This window comes from Pelodiscus sinensis, chromosome 11, assembly GCF_049634645.1.
Source record: "Pelodiscus sinensis isolate JC-2024 chromosome 11, ASM4963464v1, whole genome shotgun sequence".
In the NCBI taxonomy this organism is placed as follows: domain Eukaryota; kingdom Metazoa; phylum Chordata; order Testudines; family Trionychidae; genus Pelodiscus; species Pelodiscus sinensis.
The window spans coordinates 45,667,662-45,682,269 of NC_134721.1; the positions used below are offsets into that span (position 1 = coordinate 45,667,662).

Consider the following 14,608-nt stretch of genomic DNA (forward strand, 5'->3'; position numbering starts at 1 on the left):
TCAACAGAATTGTGAGAGAAAGATCAATGTTTAACAGAGACACAATTTCTGGAAGAATCTCTTGGCTAACTATGTACGGAAACACTTCCATTCAAATGGTCTATCACAGCCATGGCCAAACCACGGCTCGTGAGCCACATGTGGCTCTCTCCCTCCCCCCAAAGCACAGCCCGTGAAGAACCCCTGCGCCCCTGAAAACAGCCCCCGCCTCCCTGTGCTCACTGGGGCAGGGGAGCTGCCCGACGTTTTCAAGATGGCGGCGGCTAGGAGGTGCCTTATGTGGTCAAAAAGTCTGTAATCGCATTTCTTAAAGAGGCAGTCCTTTTTTTTCTTCTTTCTTTTCAACCAAACGTGGCTGGGGGCTTTTTTTTGGGGGGGGGGGAAAGCCTTAACTTCCCCCCCTCAGCTCTTTGCACTATATGCACAAATATTTTGGCTCTTTGCCTGCAATGGGTTGATAACTCCTAGCCTATCATGTTTACTGTGCCTCCGAAAGGCGCTTGGATTAGACACAAACACTGGTTACATAGGCACCACACTTGTGAGCGGTTCTAATCAGGAAGGATATAACTGATCACAGGAACAATTTGCTCGGAACCTTTTTTCCAGAAGCTACAAGAACATCATCCACAGCAGCTTCGTGTCCGTCCCGTCCGTCCCGCCCAATTTTATGCTCACTTGTAAAATTCCTTTTTTGGTCTGATTGCCAGCATCACCTTGGGAAACATTGATAGTGGAAGAAGAAAGGTGTCTGCCAAAGAAACCCTCATAGGACTTGTGGAGAAGACCAGGAGAAGTCTGGTGAAATGCAGAGCCTGATGAAATGCATCCTAGAATACTCAAGGAGCTGATAGAGGAGGTATCTGAGCCTCTAGCTATCATCTTTGGAAAATCATGGGAGACAGGAGAGATTCCAGAAGACTGGAAATGGGCAAATATAGTGCCCATTTATAAAAAGGGAAATAAGAACAACCCAGGAAACTACAGACCAGTTAGTTTAACTTCTGTGCCAGGGAAGATAATGGAGCAAGTAATTAAGGAAATCATCTGTAAACAATTGGAAGGTGGAAAGGTGATAGGGAACAGCCAGCATGGATTTGTAAAGAACAAATCATGTCAAACGAATCTAATAGCTTTCTTTGATAGGATAAAGGAGAAGCGGTGGATGTGGTATACCTAGTCTTTAGTAAGGCGTTTGATATGGTCTCGCATGATATCCTTATCAATAAACTAGGCAAATACAATTTAGATGGGGCTACTATAAGGTGGGTGCATAACTGGCTGGATAACCATACTTAGAGAGTAGTTATTAATGATTCACAATCCTGCTGGAAAGGTATAACAAGTGGGGTTCCGCAGGGGTCTGTTTTGGGACCGGTTCTGTTCAATATTTTCATCAACGATTTAGATATTGGCATAGAAAGTACGCTTATTAAGTTTGCAGATACCACCAAGCGGGGAGGGGTTGCGACTGCTCTGGAGGACAGGGTTATAATTCAAAATGATCTGGACAAATTGGAGAAATGGTCTGAGGTAAACAGGATGAAGTTTAATAAGGACAAATGCAAAGTGCTCCACTTAGGAAGGAACAATCAGTTTCACACATACACAATGGGAAGTGACTGTCTGGGAAGGAGTACGGCAGAAAGGGATCTAGGGGTTATAGTGGACCACAAACTACATATGAGACAACAGTATGATGCTGTTGCAAAAAAAGCAAACATGATTCTGGGATGCATTAACAGGTGTGTTGTGAGCAAGACATGAGAAGTCATTCTTCCGCTTCCGCTCTACTCTATGGTTAGGCCTCAGTTGGAGAATTGTGTCGAGTTCTGGGCACCACGTTTCAAGAAAGATGTGGAGAAATTGGAGAGGGTCCAGAGAAGAGCAACAAGAATGATGAAAGGTCCAGAGAACATGACCTATGAAGGAAGGCTGAAAGAATTGGGTTTGTTTAGTTTAGAAAAGAGAAGATTGAGAGGGGACATGATAGCAGTTTTCAGGTATCTAAAGGGGTGTCATGAGGAGGAGGGAGAAAGCTTGTTCATCTTGGCCTCTAAGGATAGAACAAGAAGCAATGGGCTTAAACTGCAGCAAGGGAGGTTTAGGTTGGACATTAGGAAAAAGTTCCTAACTGTCAGAGTGGTCAAGCACTGGAATACATTGCCCAGGGAGGTTGTGGAATCCCCGTCTCTGGAGATATTTCAGAGTAGGTTAGATAAATGTCTATCAGGGATGGACTAGACAGTATTTGGTCCTGCCATGAGGGCAGGGGACTGGACTCGATTCGATGACCTCTCGAGGTCCCTTCCAGTCCCAGTATTCTATGAAGTCCTGACATAAGTACCACCAGCATCTTCCTCACCCTGATCACAAGCCTGGTCTGTGAACGCACAGCAGTCTTTTTCTGGACAGACGGACTGGCGAAAGCAGGAAGCCAAAGATTGGAAAAAGGGACACGTGACTACAGAGGATGTATCGCAAGCTCCTGATCAACCACAGGAGGAGAACGTGGAACCAACCCTCCAGCGTAAATGAAGAGGGTTCCGCTTTGGATGAGCCATCAAGTCCTGGTTTCAAAATGGGAAAGACCAGAGGAGATCAGTGTTAATGGAAACAGCGCGAATGACAATCACTCCCCAAAGAGAGAAAAGTCAGAGGGTCATTGGGAGGAGTCATCACAGACGGTGGTACTAAGGGCAGAGAGCAGGTGCAATCTCCTGGCTGACGTACTTCCAGTGCTGCATACCCAGCAGGGGCAGAAGAAGGCACTCCCAAAGGAGAACAGGAGAGGAACTGCTTATTCCCACGGGATTCCAGCACTAGAGAGACAACTAGAGGAGCAGACCACAGCAGCAGGAGAGGAACAAAGCTGATACTGGGCATGGGATCATTTCCAGCCTGAAGGACATGGAGGAGTTGTCCATTATCCAGCGGATGGCTAGCTGTGGATCTGACCTAAAGCTGTTAATTATCACATGTCTGAAACCTCACTTCAAGGACACACGAGGTGGGAGTGACACGGACACACCTGGCGAGCAGTCTCAACAGCCTGAGAGAGCTGAATTGCTCGTCAGCACTGCACAAGGGCGTCGAGGCAAAGCAAGCCAATGACAGCCACCTAGGGTGGAACAGCACACACTCACCGAAGTGGGAGAAAGGCCAAAAATACACCTGCAGCAGCAGGGGCGACATGAGAGGGTGGGCCAAGGAGGCACGTGACACCCTCCTCCCAAGCTGAGAGTGGGAAGGGCATGAGACCAGAGGCTCTACTTAGCCCGGGATCTAGAAGGGTCAGGACCATCCCGCACTCACCAGTGGACACAGGGGGAAGTGGAGCAACATGGCTCTGCTCCCCCAGCTTCATCAATTAAGGGAGGGGGTGGGACCGCCCCTTGGACCCACCAACAGGAAGTGGAGTGATGTTGCTCCGCTACCATCCCGCCAGTGCTGGTGAATACAGGGGAGCAACCTGTGCTGCCAGGGCCAGACCCCCTCTAGTCCCCTGGGCCACATGACTTGGGGAGGAGGCTTGGGGCAAGAGGCGTAAATTCAAATACCCCCCCGCCTAATTCTAATCCCTGGGGAAAGCCCTATGAAACTCCCTCAGTGCTTGAGAGAGTTGCCGCTGGTGTAGTAACCCTGACACTGGCACTAGCACCCACTAAAACTATGATGCAGTGGCACAGAATGCTGATGGGGGCAGAGAGCCAACAAAAGAGCATTTCAGCGAACGAGCTCAGAACCGGAAGAAAGCTGAGACACAAGAACACACATGCTAGGCTAGCGGATGAACTGCAGCTGGGGTCATAGGTGAGGTGATAAAATAAAAGGAACAGGAGGATAAGAGTAGCGGCTGAGATGCAAAAAGGAAAATAAGGAGAAGCGGCAAAAAAAATAGACCTGGGCATGGGAGCAAAAACTGTTCCAGAAGGGCAATGGAGGAAAATAAAATCTAGACACATGGGAGGAAACGAAAAGGAAATGATCAAAAAAGCCATGTAAGAGAGAAGCTGGACTTACAGGAAGAAAGGAAAATTAATTATTCTCTAATGTTACTCAACAATATTCTGTGTCGTTGCTTTTGCTCTGGTTAACAACAGAGCGTTTGGTATAAACTGCACAAAGTCAGGACGAGTAGCATGCATGGGCTCACAAAGGTTAACATACTGGTAACCGATATTTTATTATTCTAAACAGTAAGTATTTGGCAGTGTTCTATACTGTCCTCCTGGAGCAACCTTTCCATTTTCCCTTATAAAGTTCTATATGTTTAAACTGATCCCTTCTGTCTTGGTCTGCCTCTGCTTCTCCTCTCAAGTCACCTAGCCAGGCAGAGGCAAACAGCAAAGTAAAACTATACAACTTGTGACCGTCAATTTTCTCTCTAATGTTGGCTGCACCGGATTTACAAATGCAACGGCGAATCTACTTTTTGCACACAAGCTCTGCAAAGCTCTGCAGAGCTGTGGGCAAAGAGCAGTCCTGAGGATCTCATAGACTCTAAGGTCAGAAGGGACCATTATGATCATGTAGTCTGACCCCCTGCACAACGCAGGCCACAGAATCTCACCCACCCACTCCTGGAATAATCCTCTCACCTATATCTCAGATACTGAAATCCTCAAATGATGGTGTGAAAACCCCAAGATGCAGCGAATCCTCCAGCAAGTGATCTGTGCCCCATGCTACAGAGGAAGGCGAAAAACCTCCAGGGTTTCTGCCAATCTACCCTGGAGGAAAATTCCTTCCCAACCCCAAATATGAAGATCAGCTGAATCCTGAACACGTGGGCAAGACTCCCCAAGCAGGGGCAGGCAGAAGAGGATCTATTTACTGGTGCCTGCCAGTATTAAAAGGATCCTGAATTTACGGCCCTGCGTGCTGCACTCCTCCTTGCCCTGCATTATGCACTACACTGAAGGGTACCATCATTCTTTCAGGTGCCTGGCTCATCTTCCACGCACTCAAAAGGCGCTGACAAGAACCGTCTCATCACCAGGAACTGTAGTGATTCTACCCTGGGGGCCCATGTCTTTTTGCCCTACTTCTACCCCCTCCTGTAACTCCTGATGTAATTTGAACCTCCCCATTTTTGTTCTCTTCTCCCCCTTCTCCCTCTTCATTCTCCTCCATAATCTCCAAGCGCTTTCACTGATAACTGCTTTGTGTCAACAAGAAGACTGATGTGAATATGTCCAATCAAAATCTAGTCTCCTACTTAGAAACTTTGTTTGCAAACACTGCGATACCAGCAGGGAATGGTGACATTACTTCCCTGTACTCATGCCCACCAAAGCCCTACGCCTGATGATTAAACTGCTCCTCCCCAGCAGTAGATTTTGCATGGCTGTGGCAGGGTTGGAGTCCAGCTGACATGCAAGTGGCGAACAGGCACTTTTCAAAAAGTCTCTGGTTTTACAAGTTTCACTGGCAGAACCAAGCCCCACCAATCCATCCTCTTCTGAGAGGATTTATGAACAGAATCCCACTTATTCCACAAGGACGTAATTCGCCTGCCGCTGTAGAACTAAGCGCCAGAACCTCCGCTTTAACCTGGGAAAGTCGACTCAAGGGAAACTAGAGGGTTACACTGCATGCTGCTTGTTTAGATCATACCAGGATCCCCTATTCTCCCCCCACCCAGGACCTGGGTACCCCTCGTCTTCCACCTCCACTGGGGCAGGGGCTTGTTATGCCTCCCACATGTTCCCTTTGCCACATGCAAGGTCCGTGTCCTTCAAGTCCCCCTCACTCTATACCATCTCCCCTATCTTGCCTCTCCAGAATCCCCTTGTGTCAGCCCCCTTACGACCAGTCTAGGCACCACTCCCCCAACTCACAATACATCACAGAAGAAGGCTGGAGACTATCACCAGCTTCCTTCCCCTTCTCCTAGCCAAAAAGATCTCAGGCTCCTGCTTCCCATATACCAGTTTACTCCAGACACCAGTAGAGACTTGAACTGCACAACTGTAGACTAGGTTACCCACTAAGCATTACCCTTACCGGGCGATGCTTGCCAGGTACAGATTAACCAGGACCTGGGAGCAGCTGAGGGCAAAAGCTGGCCATCCTGCACAGGGTTCATGTGAGAGGCGGCGCTGCGGGACCAACCCAGCAGCACCCCAGCTGCTCCGCCCCGGGCTTCCCCAAGTCCACCGCTACTGAAACTGACCAGCAGTGGACTTGGGGAAGCTGGGGGCAGAGCAGCTCTGATTGTCCAGCTAACCAGAGCACTTCCGGGTTCCAGTTGGTGCCGGACTATCGGGAATGCCGGACCACTGGATGCCGACCAACTGGAGTTTTACTATATTTCTCTTTCAGAAGACTACTTTCTTCATAGTATCTCTCATGCGCAAAGCATGTTTTCAAGTCCCCCCATTTAGCCTACTCTCTCAAGACTAAGTATACTCTTCTTGAAAGTCGAGTATCAGAGAGGTAGCCGTGTTAGTCGAATCTGCAAAAGCGGCGAGGAGTCCTGTGGCACCTTATAGACTAACCAAAGTGTTGGAGCATGAGCTTTCGTGGGCAGACCCACTTCATCAGATGTATCTGCCCACGAAAGCTTATGCTCCAACACTTTGGTTAGTCTATAAGGTGCCACAGGACTCCTTGCCGCTTCTCGAAAGTGTTCCTAAGACTGGATATTCTAATTTTTTATCTTTCTTGTTGCTCTTCTGGACTCTCTCCAGTTTGTCCACATCTTTCCTAAAGTGTGGAAACCAAAACTGGACGTAAAACTCCAACAGAGGCCTGACCAGAAAAGAAAAAAATACCTTGACACTTCTCAACATGCTTGTGACCGCGGGGCCCCTTGGTCCCAACTGGCAGAAGGCATAAGGGGCACACAGGGTTTTACAGGGATCGTTTGGTCGGCTATCTGCCCACTACTTCACCAAAGCAGCATGTGAGCTCTCCACCAAGAGCACCTTAACCCTTGCAGTGCATACGTGTGGCTAACAGGGAAGGCCCATCTACATTCATTATGTTCTTAGCATCCTGCAGTGAAGGCAGATCACCAGGAGGTGGTGACATACTGCAAAAATGTTTGTTTCAGGCAGAAGTAAGGAACACGGCTATTTGTGTATCCTAGGGCTATGTGTGAGAGAGCCAGGGCAAAGACTGCAAACTCTATATGGAAATTTACAAGAAGAAAAACAGCAGCGGGTGTACTGTTTCTGAATCAAGACAAAGGCTTGGTCTGGCATAACTTGGTGTGCAATAGGGATTTAAGCGCCTAGTCGACTATCTGGTAAGCATAAGCTTATCAGATAGTCGACTAGTGACTCGACTAGTTGCTCCCCCCCACTTGCTGCCTCTATCAGAAAGAGGCAGCGGGGAGGAGGGGGTGGGAGCAGGAGCCAGCGCTGGGGGGAGCCAGTTTAAAAGCAGGTTTCCTCCAGGACCGTCTTCACAGGGAGGGGACAGGGGCACAGCGGGGAACCTGCAACATTTCAAAAGCAGAAGCGCCGCAGGGAGCAGGCCAGCAGGGGAATGCTGGAGTCCCCCGCTGGCCTCATACTCTCCGCGGCGCGTCCACCTTTGAAATGTAGCCAGAGCTGGCAGGGCACTATAACTACCTGACCCTTGTCTGAAGTAGTACTGCCTACCCAGTTATTACCCAGTTTGTAGTTGTGCATTTGAGATTTTCTTCCTAATGCTTTGTCTACAATGGCACTTTTGCCAGTCAAGGGTGTGAAAAACCCACACTCCTGACCAACATAAAAGTTTCACCAACATTAGCATTGGTGTAGACAATGCTAGGTCAACAGAATACTCTCCCACAAGCATAGAGCAGCTACACAGGAGACCTTACAGTGTTGCAGGAGTGCCGCTGTAAGGTTTGCAGCATAAACATTGCCTAAGTGTACTATTCTATACTTGTGTTTACTGAATGTCATCTTGTTTATTTTAGATTAATTCTCCAGTTTGTCAGGATCCATTTGAATGTCTTCCAAAGTACTTGGAACCTCGACTGCCTTGGTATCGTCTGCAAATCGTATAAGCCTACTCTCCACTCTACTGTCCGAATCATTCATGAAAATACTGTACAGTAGCAAACCCAGAACACATGCCTGCAAGCCTCCAATCGATACAGCCTCCCAGTCTGACAGCGAACCATTGATAAGTGTCCTTTCAGTACAGTCTTCCAACTGGTTGTGTACCCACCTTATAACAACTTCATCTAGACCACAACATCCTAGTTTCATTATGAAAATATCATGAGACTCATTGTAATAAGCCATCAAGAAATCAAGATATATACCAAAACTATAGCCTTCCCCTTACTCACATCCACTAGGCCAGGGGTCTCCAACCTTTCTAAGCACGAGATCACTTTTTGAGTTTAAATGCAATCCAAGATCTACCTCAAACCCAAATACCCTTGCCCCGCCTCCTTTGTGCTCCTGCGAGGCCCCCTCTCCTGCTCATTCCATCCTCCCTCCCTCCCTCACCCTTCCTCCCGTTCACCAGTCTGGGGCACAGGGTTGGGGTGCAGGCTCTGGTCTTGGATTAAGGAATATGGAGCATGAGGGGCTCTGCGCTGAGCCTGGGGCAGGCAGTTGGAGTTTCCGAGGGGGTTCTAGGTGCAGGCTGTGGGAGGGTGTTTGGATGCAGGGGTGCTCGGAGCTGGGCAGGGACTTGGGGTGCAGGATGGAGTTCATGACTGGAGTAGGGTTTTGGGAGGTGGGCACCAGCTGGGCACTGCTTACCTCAGGTGGCTCTTGGGTGGGGCGGGCTTACCCCTGTCCTGGCCCTGCACTACTCCCAAAAGCAGACAGCAAACTCCATCCCAAGTCCTGTTGTGCCCCCTCTCTGCTCTGTGGAGATAGGATACAGGGTGGGAGGGGGCACCTTGACATCAGTGCCCCTCTTCTCCCTCCCCTGCCCTGCTCAGAAAGCAGAGTCTCCAGAGGAGACAGCTCCAAGGCAAAGGGCAGGAGATGTGCAACAATTGGGGGAGGGGAATGGCAGCTGAAGTGCTGGGATTGATAACTTCTTGGCCAAACCTGTCAAAATCACCTGTCAGAGGCTCCAAGATCTACCAGTAGATCCCGATCTACTGGTTGGTGACCACTGCACTAGGCCAATTATCCTGTCAAAGAAGGAAGTTAAATCATGTTCAACCAGCCTGTTCGACAACTCCATGCTGGCTATTACTTATCATCCTATTAGCCTATGATGCTCACAGATTGATTGAAAGTTAAACTGCTCCAGATTCCTTGCATCTCCCTGCTTTCTACCTATATGATGTACAGGTTGAACCCCTCTAGTCTGGCACCTCAGAACCTGACCAGTGCCAAACCAGAGAGTTTGCCGAGCCATGGGAAATCTATACCAGTGTTTCTCAACCTTTTTTTTTTTTTTAAACAAAGTACCCCCTTTTTAAAAAACAATTATAAAGTACCCCCACTACCTATAGTTTTCAGACACATCAATTTTTTTCTACCATTTCAACACATTTGTTTTAAACAACTTAATCATAGCTGGGCGGGCGATGAAATTTTGGGGTGTAAAAAGTACAAAAATAATAAAACACTGTAAAACTTAAAAATTCAGTTTTCTCCAAATTTCAGTTGTGTTGATGTACACCCCCTCCTCCCAGACGTCTTTCAAGCACACCTAAGGGTATTTGTACCACTGGTTGAGAAGCACTGATCTACACTGTTTAGCAGCATTACCAACACTTTCACTGCTCTTAGAAGACATTTAGGGGTATATTAGGGCTAAATCACAGCACAAAACACCAAGCACCACGCCTGGTGGCTGTAAACAAACTTATGAGACTGTGGGAAATTTGGTCACACTCATGATAAGTGGCCATCAGCCTAACTCACATCATGGCAGACCACAAATGTTGCCGGACCAGAGATTCAACCTGTATTTTAAACAAATCGGAACATTTGGGAAGGATTGATGAGGGTTTTACCTGCTTGTTTTTCAGATTTTGTGGCAGACTGTATTCCCATGGCTTCAACTAGGGAATTTTAGAGCTCCCCCAGTGCCATGCTATCAGTATTGTAACCTCTGTTTTGGAAGGATAAAAAGAGCCATCTAAGGGCTCCCAATGTTGCTGATAAGATTCACTGACCAAAAGGTAGAAATCCAACTTTGCCATCCTCCAGCATGGGGCAGAAATCATGCCATCCACATATTACCCTCCATTTATGGTCCCCCATTTAAACAATTACTTTGAGTGGAATATCCCACTCTATCCCATCCACTGTCCTAATAATGCTCACAGATGATGCTCTCCTTGGACCAAATCATTTTTTCCACAGCCCAAATGATGTCCACACTGATTCTTTGTCCAATTTTCTTTTAAAGATGGCAAGCTCTTTGGTGGTAGAGCCGTGGTATCCAACACACTAGCCACTAGAGTGTGGCTAGTTCGCTATTGAGAGTGGCTACTGCTTCAGAGCTGGTTGGATGCCACAAAGGTAGAGGCGGTCTCTTCATAGGTGTCTTTACGGGACCTGGCAAAATGGAGCCTGATCTTGATCAGGGCCTTAGAGTAGTACCATAACAAAGAGAAAACCCTTAACTACAGACATCACTTCTGCTCCACCATAAAGACTCTGACTTGACTGTACAAGCTCAGATCCCAGTACTAACTCGCAAGACTGGACAGAGATCCCCTGAGAGATGTTTCACAATGAGGTTCTTCAAACTAAAACTTAGTTTCCTCATTTTTAAATGTCTTATACCACTTATCTAAGACCCTAAATACAATTATATGAAAAAATTAGAGAAAATTACAGTTGGAGTTAGTTTCTCAAGAGCCAAAAAATACAGAATTTTTGGTGAACATACAAGTTTAACTCTGCCCCCTACTGCACATGCATTACAGTTTATTCCTAGATGCTGGGGCTACAGAATTAAGACTCACATTCTTCCCCATATTCATGGAGGGCAAGCCACTATTGACAAGTTGGTACAAAGATCCAGGGGAGAGTGCTATTACCTTGTGTACAAAACTGTACTGTACATGTGTTATTAAAGCAATTACGCATCTCAATAATTTGAACTCATAGATACCGAAAGTAGACGAGGCAGCTCAGTGAATCTACAGACCATTATAATGCTGTGTTAATCTGGAACTTGTGTTGCATTCAAAAACTTATTTTCACATATAAAAACCAGAATTAAATTTTGCTTCTGCCGCATTAATCTATTTCAGAAGCTCACTTGGCAGACTGGAAGTCTGACACCCCTGGATTATTGTTGCATGTCATTTCAAAAACAATACACACATTTCCATATAACTTAAGATACAAGCTTTACATGTGCATTAACAAATACGTAAGTCAAACTGCAGAAACACTCATGTTACATGGTATCATATGACAGGTGATAAATCTTAACCATATTATATGCGCAACAAGAAGCACATTCCAACAGGCCTGGCAACAGACACTAAGAGCCATCTGGGCCACAATCCTGCCACACTGCAAGCCCTCATCCCCACAAAAACACCTTCATGTTTTCTTCACTCAACCCAGACAGTCACTTAAGGAGCGTTAAAACTTATCTGTGCTGTTCCAGGTCCAACACCTCCAGGACTACAACTCCCTAGAACTGAAACACTACAGCTCCACAGCAATTTACCAGGCAGCACCCTGGCTAAGGGGAACCCCCTTCAGAAGCTGCAACCCCTGTAATCATTCCATCTCCAACAAAAGCAGCCAGGATCCTCCATGGACAGCTGCCTGCCCAAAACGGACACTTTCCTAGCCAGGATTTTGCCTTACAAAATTCCCAGAAACTAGGCATCCCATTGGCAAACCCCCAATTCCCACCCTGTCCCCCCAGCCCAGGATCCTGCAGGCTCTCTTAACACCCCCACAACCAATGTCTCCCCAGCAAAGTGTCAGAGACAGGAAACTCCTGCGAACAAACTGACAGCGTGAGAAGGTCTGGCACAAGGTTTCCTCAAACCTCGCCATGGTCAATCCTGCAGCAAGGCCCCACACGGGAATCCTCCTCCGGCCCACGGTGATGAACCTCCCTCTGCCCCGTATGAGCCTCTCCAGACCTCAGAGCCCGAGAAGTCCCAGCTGAGAGCTCACACACCCCACGCATACCCCCAGCTGAGAACCCACACAGCTGACACCGTCCCCCCGGACCCGGCATGTGCGACCCCCCCCAGCGCCCCACCCCCACCCGGACCCGGCATGTGCGACCCCCCCCAGCGCCCCACCCCCACCCGGACCCGGTATGTGCGACCCCCCCCAGCGCCCCACCCCCACCCGGACCCCGCATGTGCGACCCCCCCCCAGCGCCCCACCCCCACCCGGACCCCGCATGTGCGACCCCCCCCAGCGCCCCACCCCCACCCGGACCCGGCATGGGCGACCCCCCCGCCCCGAGCCCGGCCCGCCCCCGCCCCGCGTGTCCCGCCACCAGGCGAGCGCGGGCTGGGCCGAGGCGCGCGGGGAGCCGGCCGGAGCGGCGCCGCCCCCATCCCGAGAGCGGGGGTCGCGCGGGGGGGGGAATCTCTCGGCTCTCGGCTCCCGCCCCCCGCCCGGACGGGCCCCCCCCTCACCTCAGTCGCCGACGGAACCGCCGCCCCAGGCCCGCTGCAGCGCCGAGAGGAAACCGGAACTTCCTGGGCGGCGCCGCCGCGCTGCACCATGGGACATAGAGTCCGGGCGCGCCGCTGCACGACCGCTCCCGGCATGCACTGCGCAGCCGCCCGCCGCGGCTGCGGCGCGCGAGGCGCGTGTTGCAGACTACGCTTCCCAAGGTGCTTTGCAGGGCACGTGGGCCGGACGCTTCGCCGCCGCGGGCGCGGAGGCATCCTGGGGGATGTAGTGCTGCGGCGTAGGGTCTGGCGGGCCGAGCTCGCCAGCGCTTCCCTTGGGCACCCGGCGCCCGCTGCGCCCTGGCCCGGAGCCCCAGCTCCGGGAGGGGCCCGGGGAGCTTCTAGCGGCAAACAAAGAGCCAGAATGAGGGTTCCAAGCCAATCTCCGTGGGGGGGCCACACGCAGGCAAGGCCCTCGCCCTAATGACACGGCCACAGAAATCCGGGCTCGGGGGAAGCAAGCCCGAGCTGAGAGCCAGAGGCACCCATCTCCGAGGAACCCTGCACATCTGGGCACTGATGGAGCTAACATAACATCTGGGTGCTGCATCAGACTCGTTTGCAGTGGCTGGGCCATAACATGGCGGCGGTCTGCCAGGGTTAGCCCTGCTGCAGGCCACAGGGACTGGTGAGCGCAGCTCCCATTGGCCGCAGATTGTCGTTTGCAGCCAATGGGAGCAGCGGGAAGAGGTGCAGCCTGGAACGCTGCTTCCCGCAGCTCCCGTTGGCTGCAATCGACAATGTGTGGCCAACGGGAGCTGCGATCGCCAGTACGTGCAGACATTCCAGTAAATATAGCAGTGGAGGCCCGCCGGGGCTAATCCTAGTGGAGCAGATCTGGCCTGCAAGCCAGTATTTGCCCATCCCTGCCCTAGGCACTCGCCTTGTGTGTCCGCAATATACATCACTGCCTACCCCTGGTGGTTGTGAAATCACTGGTAACTCAGCCAGCGGAGTGGCCTGCCCAGAGCACCGCGACATAATTATTCTGATATCACAAAGCAAAGGCCTCTAGTCTGTACCTAGACACAATGGTTCCACTATCACCCCTACATTTGGACCCTCTGGAAGAAATGGGTCTTCCTGGCGCTGGGCCTGGCCCATCTCATCTCCCCTTGACTAGTGCTGGGATGGGGGGGCATGCAGAGCCACGCGAAAAGATTAGAATAACAATGAATACTGGCCTGTGGGCTCCTCTGCTGAGCGCCGTCCCTCCTGTGCAAGTAGTCAGCGGGAAAACAGCTTGTGCCAATGCCCTGAAACAGGCACCAGGGCAGGGAGAGAGGGACTGGCTGGGCCGAGGGACACATGAATGTCACCGTTTCCTGGCTTCCGAGTGCTTTGGTGGGCAGCCCCAATGTTATTTCAATCTAATTTTCCTGGGCTCGTGCACAGCACAGGGAAGCGGCTGTGGGGACATGGAAAGACGCGCGAGGACGAGATGACAAGTTCTTGAACTTACTGCAAAGTGCAGAACTTTGCGTTTGCCAGCGATGAGTGACATGCGCCGCCCCCTCACCCAGCCCCTTCGCCTGGCTCCATTTCCCTGATCTTCTGCACAGTCCCCTGGTCTTACCTGAAATAAGGGAGCCCTCAGCAAACCCGGCTACCTTGCTGGTCACCCACCCCTCCGCTGTCTCCAGAGAGGCCTGAGCACGAAGGGGCAGAGTTACACAAGCAAACACTCGGGAAGCAGCTCAGCGATGGCAAGGCCAGGGTACCAGCCAGGCGCAGGGTACCAGCTGGGACCCAGGGGACCCTCCAGGGACCAGGGGACCAGCCAGGCACGAGGACCAGTTGGAGTGCAGGGTACCAGCCAGGGCGCAGGGTACCAGCCGGGAGCCAGCTGGGGGGCAGGGGACCAGCCAAGCACAGCACAGGGGCCCAGGATTCCAGATAGGGTGCGGGTACCAGCTGGGGCTCAGAAGACCAGCCAGGGACTAGGGGACCAGCCAGGGGCCAGCTGGGGGGCAGGAGCCAGCCCGGCACGGTGCAGGGCACCAGCCGGGGACCAGGGCA

General features: G+C 50.8%; 1 protein-coding gene across 3 annotated transcripts in view; it reads right to left on the minus strand.

Annotated features, from left to right (window-relative positions):
- RBM6 (RNA binding motif protein 6) overlaps positions 1-12,702 on the minus strand; it is a 75,873-nt gene extending 63,171 nt beyond the window's left edge. For 2 of the 3 annotated variants that reach the window (XM_075939554.1, XM_075939552.1), the window contains exon 1: positions 12,551-12,702. The gene's annotated coding sequence lies outside the window, so the exon portion shown is untranslated. Of the gene's footprint in view, positions 1-8,717; positions 11,780-12,550 lie in introns of those variants that run through there. The other variant, XM_075939553.1, reaches the window with a different exon arrangement.
- Positions 12,703-14,608: the final 1,906 nt, after the last annotated feature.